This window comes from Muscardinus avellanarius (assembly GCF_963383645.1).
Source record: "Muscardinus avellanarius genome assembly, chromosome: 5".
Taxonomy (NCBI): Eukaryota; Metazoa; Chordata; class Mammalia; order Rodentia; family Gliridae; genus Muscardinus; species Muscardinus avellanarius.
The window spans coordinates 126364980-126372872 of record NC_137790.1 but is presented as its reverse complement, the minus strand read 5'-3'; the positions used below and the strand labels follow the sequence as shown (position 1 = coordinate 126372872).

Here is a 7893-nt window from a genome sequence, read left to right as displayed (position 1 = left end):
TCTTACCATATCTTAGCAACCTCAGCATATCATTTTTTCTTTCCTTATTAAAGAAGTTTCACCTTCACACTAAAGGGAAGCACTTTATGACTTTAACACATTAAATTGTCAGAAAAACTGCCTTTGGGCTTTGAGGCCATTCTTAAATAAAATAAGGATTACTTGAAGATGAGTGCTGCATACCACAATAGTCCAGCTATTAACCAAGATGACCGCTAAATCGCTCGTAGGTGGGTAGCATATACAGAGTGGATACTTTGGAGAGAAGAATGATTCACCCCTTGGGCAGTGCATCCCAACCTTTGCTGCATATCAAAAGCACTTGGGGAAATTTTTCAGAACGTCAGTTGTCCTAGCTTCTTCACCCCTCAAAATAAAACATAATGGGTATAGATGGAGGTCACAGAATTAATTGCCTTACAAAGCTCCCTGCTAATTCTAATAGAAAACCATGGCTGAGGATTACAGAACCTGAGTCTCTAATGCACTCTTCTAACACTTGAAGATTCCAAGTTTTCTTTTCATTTAGCATAAAATAAATATATTGTTTGTTTGTTGAAGTTTGGAATGCTATAGCCGTAATCAATACTCTGAGTAAGAAGCTTTTCAGACCTCCAGTTCAGGCTGGTCTTTCTGAACAGGTTTATAAATTACAGAGATACAGTTATTAAATCCTTGATCATCATGGGGGTGGCATGGGCCAGGAGGAGGTGACAGTAATATATTGAGTATGAGACTGGAGGATGGTGATTCAAGGACACCTCAGCTACTTAGTGAGGCCCTTCGCAACTCAGTGAGACCCTGTTTCAAAATAAAAAAATTAAAAACAGGGCTGGGGGTATAGCTCAGAGGTAGAATATCCCTGGGTTCCATCCCCAGTATATTATATAATATATGTGTGTGTGACTATATGTGTGTGTGTGTGTGACTTCTCTGCTTGTTTCTACACTAATTATTTCTAGCCTTACCTAGAATGTCAAATTCCTACCTGACCATACTTCCATGGACATATAGCCAAGCATTAGAAGGTAAAGAAGCATGCCTGACCAAAGAATAACAGTTTGTAAAGTCAGAAACCAAATGTCAGCCAGGGAGAACATGCAAAGTGGAACTCACAAGGATGAGTGAAGAGCCTGGTGGTTTCTAAGTGTGGCAAAAATAACCAGGTGTGGAATATAAAGGGTAAGAAGGAAGGAAGGGAGAGGCTGTGATTTCTGCTGTTCAAAATTTAATAAATTCATATGAAGATATTCATTCTTCATATAATTCTCAAATGTACAAATAAAAACTTTTAATGTTTGCTACAAAAAAAAAAAAAACAGGTTTCAACACAATTACCAAAGAGTTTGCTGCTTGCCTGTAACTGGGCTGTCTTGCAGGATGGTGCATAAGTTGCGTTTATAATTTCAGGTCCAAAGATGAGCACACACAAACACCCAATAAATAAGGACTAAAGAAAATTTTCAAATAAAGTCTAGACAGTCAACAACTAGGAAAGGCAGAAAGGGATTTGTTTGGGGTTGGACTACCCAGCTCCTAAAACCACTTGTTTTATTTTGGTACCTGGAAATGAACCCACGGCCATTCTACTTCCCAGTTACACCCTCGGGCTTTTTTTAAGTTTTGTTTTGAAATAGGGCTCACTAGGTTTCTGAAAGTCTCACTATACTTCTGAGGTTATCCTCCAACCCATGATCCTCCTGTCTCAGCTTCCCAAGTATTGGGATTACAAGTGTGCACCACCACACCCACCTTGGGACCAATTTTTAATCTTCACATTCTTTTGTTAGTTAACACATTAAATCACTAACCTCTTATCTTAGAGTCACTTGACTCTAAGATTTTATTATTTGAAAATCAATGCATATCTGAATATATCCAAAAAGTTCATGTAGCCCTCAAATAAGAATGAAGCTACATCCCAATAAACCCATTATAAATTGAAGACATTCAAAATTTAAGATTTGTTTAGTACACTTGACCTACTGAAGTCTGATCAGTCAGCAACACAGTCGGCCCTGGTGTTCACCCCCATAATCAAGTGGCTGACTGGGAGTTCTGGCTCCCAGCCACTGCTCAGCAGAGAGAGTACTTCACCACTTCTCCTTAGACTACAAAAAGACGAACATTCAAAATTTGAAGTACAGCTTCTACTGAATTCATATTGCTTTTGCATACTGTACATCAGAAAGATCATCAAGTTCAACCATGGTCAGTCAGAGGCCATCCACATGTATCTTCTCACACTGTGGTTGTGTTAGGTTAAAATAAGCTATCTTACAAGCTTTGAAACCTCAATGACTTTCACATTTAAAACTCCATTTCTGCCAGGCCTACCAACACATGCTTGTTATTCCAGCATCCAGGAAGCTGAGACGGGAGGATCGTGGTTCGCAGACAGCCTCAACTACTTAGTGAGTCTGTCCGCAACTTAGTGAGACCCTGTTTCAAAATAAAGAATAAAACATAGGGCTGGAGGTGTAGCTCAGAGGTCGAATGCCAGGTATGGTAGCACACACCTGTAACCCTAGTAATTGGGGCTCAGACAAGAGAATGGCAGGTTTGAGGCCAGCTTCAACAATTTAGACTCTCGGCAACTTAGTGAAAGCCTGTTTCGAAATAAAAAGTGCTAGGGTATAGTTCAGTGATTAAGAAAAAATTCCTGAATTCAACTCTTAGTAGCACCAAAAATGTAAAGCTAAAACAGATTTGCCACACAAATCTCGTGTGGCCTGGCAGATCTTAAGAGAAACCACGTTCTGCCTAGTGACTCAGAGGCCCAGGCATCTCTGCACACATGCTTAAGGGCTTTGAAAATGGGCTTTTAAGTGTTTGTCTCTGGAATTGACTCCTATCATTTGTGTTCTTTATCAACTGCTCCAAAGACGTTCCATGGCCCCACCTACCTGTGAATGGGCAGGAAATGTGGAACACACGTGTACGTCCTCGCTGAAGATTAAGGTACAGGGCGACCCCCGACTATCTCCATAGGCAAGCGAGATCATCGCTGGCCCTTTAACAGCCCCTTCCTGGGAGCCTGCCCCGCGCGTGCGCACTGCGGTTCTGCGCTTGTCATCATGGCGACGCAGGGCCCTGTGCAGGACCCTAACAACAGGCGTCTCCGGGCCATTTATGTCCCCGAGACATGCTGTCATTGGACAGTGGTTGCTTTTTCATCCTCTTAGATGGTTGTATGGTTTTGCTCTCTCCCTCTCCCTCTCTCTCTCTCTCTCTCTCTCTCTCTCAATGGAAACTTCAGGGTCAGCAGTTTTGTTTGCAGATTTAGTTCACCTGCGATTGTTACTCAATAGAGGCTTCTCTGCATAGCTGAGATTATCTTGATAATGATAACAATTCAGCAAGCAGATAAATTGCTGAAGAAACACAGGGATCTTCATTGTGCTAAGGTTTTAAAGGCAATGGCTTACAGAGAACTGGGAAGCAAGAGGAAGCCTTCACCTTGGCCCAGGAGCTGGCGGCCCAGGAGCTGGCAGCCCTCGAGCCCACAGATGACAACCTGCTGCAGGCACTGACCATTCTCTACCGGGCGATGCATCGACCGGAGTTAATTACAAAACTTTGAGGCAGCTGTGAAGAAGGTTCCCAATAGTGAAGAGTATCACTCTCACCTCGTCATGGCATATGCCAGAGTGGGAGAATACAAGAACATGCAACAGGCTGGCATGGCTCTGTATAAGATTGTCCCTAAAAACCCTTACTACTTTTGGTCTGTGATGAGCTTAATTATGCAATCTATTTTAGCACAGGATGAAAACCTCTCAAAAACAATGTTTCTACCCCTTGCTGAGATAATGGTAGAAAAAAATGGTAAAAGACAAGATCGAGGCAGAAGCTGAGGTTGAACTTTATTATATGATCTTGGAACGGTTGGGAAAGTACCAGGAAGCCTTGGATGTCATTAGAAGAAAACTAGGAGAGAAGTTGACAAGTGAGATTCAGAGTCGGGAAAATAAGTGCATGGCGATGTACAAGAAGCTGAGCAGATGGCCAGAGTGCAATGCCCTTTCCTGGCGCCTCTTACTAAAAAACTCAGATGGCAATTCTATCTGACTTATTTCGATTCTGTCTTTCGACTGATTGAAGAGGCCTGGACTCCTCCTGCTGAAGGTGAACACTCTTTAGAAGGAGAAGTACATTATTCTGTCGAAGAAGCTGAGAAGTTTATAGAAGATCGAATAACAGAAATATCGAAAGGTTCTCGCTATCTCTGAGGGCCGCAGCTAGCCAAAATGGAGCTCATTGGGCATCACGGCTGCAGTGATGAATACAAACTGGGGAAATCCTGCTTGAAAACAGAAATGCAGTTTTGTGACTGTCTCCAATATATGGAGAGAAACAGGTGTTGAGACCACTGTGTGGCAGGCCCTGAATTTGCTGGAAGAAGGATTGACCCATAGCTCTTCCAATGCTCAATTCAAACTGCTGCTTGTTAGAATCTACTGTATGCTGGGTGCATTTGAACCAGCGGTGGATCTGTACTCCATCCTTGATGCCAAGCACATCCAGCACGACACCGTTGGTTATCCTTTGACCCGATAGGCTGAATCACTAGGTCAGTATGCTGCTGCATCCCAGTCCTGCGACTTCGCATTCAGGTTTTTCCACTCCAACCAGAAAGATACCTCAGGGTATATTATTCAAGCTTACAAATATGGTGCATTTGAGCCAGGCATGGTGGTGCACTCTTGTAATCCCTGTGCTTGGGAGGCAGAGACAGGAGGATCGCGCAGGTTCGAAGCCAACCATGTGGGCTGGCTTAGGAGACCCTGTTTCCAATTTTTAAAAAATGTAAAAATAGGTCTGGGAGTGTAGCACATAGGTAGAAGGGCTTCCAGGAACCCCAGTACTATATATATATATATATATATATATATATATATATATATATAGTGCATTTGAGAAGATCCCAGAGTTTATCGCATTTAGGAACAGGCTGAATAATTCCATTTTGCACAAGTTCATACTGAGCGAATGCTTTTAGACCTTCTACTTGAAGCAAATCTATCAAGCAGCTTAGCAGAAAGTATAAAGTCAATGAATCTCAGACCAGAAGAAGATGGCATTCCATGGGAAGATTTACGAGACAACAGAGATTTAAATGTTTCCTTCAGCTGGGATCCAAAGGACAGGGATGTTTCTGAAGAACATAAACTTTTCTGGGAGGAAGAGACTCTGTGGTTGAGGACCCGTTCCTTCACATTGAGGCTGATGGGTGCACTTCCGAGTCTCAAGCACCCCGTAGAGCCAAAAAACTCGGAGCAGACTGCTGAGAATGGGGTGTCTTCCCGGATTGATGTTCTTCGTTTGCTCCTTCAACAGCTGGAGCTGGCCGTGGAGACGGGAAAGCGATTTATTGAGAAGGAAATTCAGTATCCTTTCCTTGGTCCAGTACCTACCAGAATGGGTGGATCCTTTGATTCTGGCAGTTCACAATGCCAGATAAGTTCCTTCTATCTTGTTACGCCGTATATGAGCTGGATACCAGTGGTTTAGAGGATACAATGGAGATACAAGGGCAGATGGAGAATAGTCTGAAGTCTTTACTAGAGCAATTAAAAGATGTCTTCAGTAAATGTAAAGGTGACCTCTTAGAAGTTAAAGATGGTAACTTGAAAACACATCCTACTCTTTTAGAAAATCTAGTCTTCTTTGTTGAGACTATTTCTATTATCCGTCGGGTGTCGAGTTACTGTGAGAGTGTGCTGAGACCATACAAATTAAATTTGCAGAAAAAGAAGAAAAAAAAAACAAAAACAAGCATCACCATGGTAGAGAAAAAGTTTTCAAAGACTGTACAACGGAAGGTGCAGAGTAGTCACCTGCACTCACTTCTGGAAATGGGGGAGCTTCTGCAAAAAAGACTAGAAACCACAAAGAAACTAAAGATTGAAGAACTCACGAAGCCCAGGCACTGAGGACTCCACAGCAGAAAATGACGACACTATCTTCCCAGGCAAAAGCAACATTCGGCTGATCATCATCTTGATCCAGAGCTTCCTCATAAAATGCATGAAGGACTTTGATCGTGAATTAATTTTCTTAGGTATTAAATATATACAGCGGATGAAATTATTGTATATAAACCAGAAGCAGGACCCTCATCTGGGTTTGACCACTTTTTATACATGTTCATATGCATATGGCAGCAACAGAAGAACCCCACTTTCTCTTCCCTCCTACCACCAGAAACTTTGGGGTGGGAGGGGTCTATAAAAGCAGCAATAGAAATTAGGCATAAAGCGTCGACCTCCGAGTGGCTGAATAGCCCTCCCATTATGGCAGTGGGCTTTGGGTCTGGTCTCGAGCCATAGGAAACGGAAAGCAGAAGTCCAAGCGACGTGACTGGGGGCAGGCCCTTGCCACCGCAGTAGATTGACTTGAGGCTTCCTCAGCTGCCTGGCTCCCACCCGACAGCAGGCCCACTCAAGGGCTCAGGTGAGGTGGCGTGCGCAGTTGCCCTGAAGGGCACCACCCAGATGACCACAGGTGCTCATTTTTTTAGCTTATACTCCTGATAGCCAAGATATCCCCTTCCTCGTTTCTGTGCGGGTTAGAGCTCAGACAGGGAAGCAGGGACGCCTCTGTCATTGACAGCTGTCTAGAAAGGAACACAGCGCAGACCGCTCATAAGCCTGCTGAGGACCAGCTTGTTTTCATTCATCCATTTGGGAAAGACGGGAATCACTGTTTAAAGAGAGGTGTACATAAGGTATACACGCAAGCCTGATGCTTACTTCATGGGTTTTGTGAGTCATATACTGTAGTTGACTCGAGTCATATATATATATATTGACTTGAAAGTATATATATATATATATTATATATATATATATATATATATATATATATATATGTGTGTGTGTGTGTGTGCTTGAAAATTAAGATTTACCGTTTTAGTGTTTTTAAGTGAAAGTTTGGGAAGGAAGGAATGCATATTGTAGATTTAACCTAGGTTTTAAATTTTAGGCTGATAAATATTATGCAGTGGATGTGACATTCAGTCTACTTTCTTAAAACTTGAGAATTACAGCAAGATGCTATTTACTTTCTTCATCTGGAGGTATGGTTCCCTAGACTGGAACTTTAGAAGTCGGTCTGATAGAAAGGATCAAAATTGCTCTTGAAAATGTTACACAGTTTTTAGTTTCTTTTGGAATTCTTTTAGGTGTTTGAATCACTGCCTGTTTTTGGGTTTTGTGACCTAAATCTGGTTAAAGTTAATAATTCTGTTAGAGCAAAGAAATGAATTTGATGAGAAAATTCAAGCATCTGATAATGGAGGATTGGTCTTAAAGATCATAATGGTCCTTTTCTATGCACTGCTCCAGGGAAATGTGACACTTCTTTTTAAATATAGCAGAAAAGAGCTGAGAAAATAAAAAATAAATAAAAGATACAGGGCTACATGCATCTGAGTGGGTACTATTTTATTACATCACAGAGACAAGTGCAGATTTTGTAATTCTTGTTCTGTCCTCATTTAAACCATAAAAAATAGTGTAACACTGGACAAATATTTGCAAGGAAGCCCATTGCAGGATGAAATTGTCTGAAACATAGAGCAGACCCCATGGTATCCAAAAATAATAGAGTGATCTGAAATCAGTGCCAAGACAAATGTCCCAAATTAATAGATGAAACCCTCCTGACCAATAGCAAGTTAGATATTGGCTTATGTGCATTCTTCACATACTTAGAAAGAAACTTAATTAGATTGATTATTAATTTTGAATCTTTTTTCTCAGTCACTATTTTTATTTTTTCTTTGTTGTTTTCCAGTACTGGAGATGGAACTCAGGAGCATTCTACCTCCACACTACACCCCCAGCCCCATTTATTTTTATTTTTTAATTATTTTTTAAATTTGTTTTT

The 7893-nt window shown here is 41.5% G+C and overlaps 1 pseudogene across 1 annotated transcript; it reads left to right on the top strand.

Moving 5' to 3' along the window:
- Nucleotides 1-208: 208 nt before the first annotated feature.
- Nucleotides 209-5936, top strand: LOC308263613 (N-alpha-acetyltransferase 25, NatB auxiliary subunit-like; annotated as a pseudogene). Its single transcript has 6 exons — nucleotides 209-230; nucleotides 1963-2211; nucleotides 2992-3134; nucleotides 3312-4264; nucleotides 4326-4686; nucleotides 4922-5936. The product of its transcript is annotated as an N-alpha-acetyltransferase 25, NatB auxiliary subunit-like (transcript).
- The last annotated feature ends 1957 nt before the right edge of the window (nucleotides 5937-7893 follow it).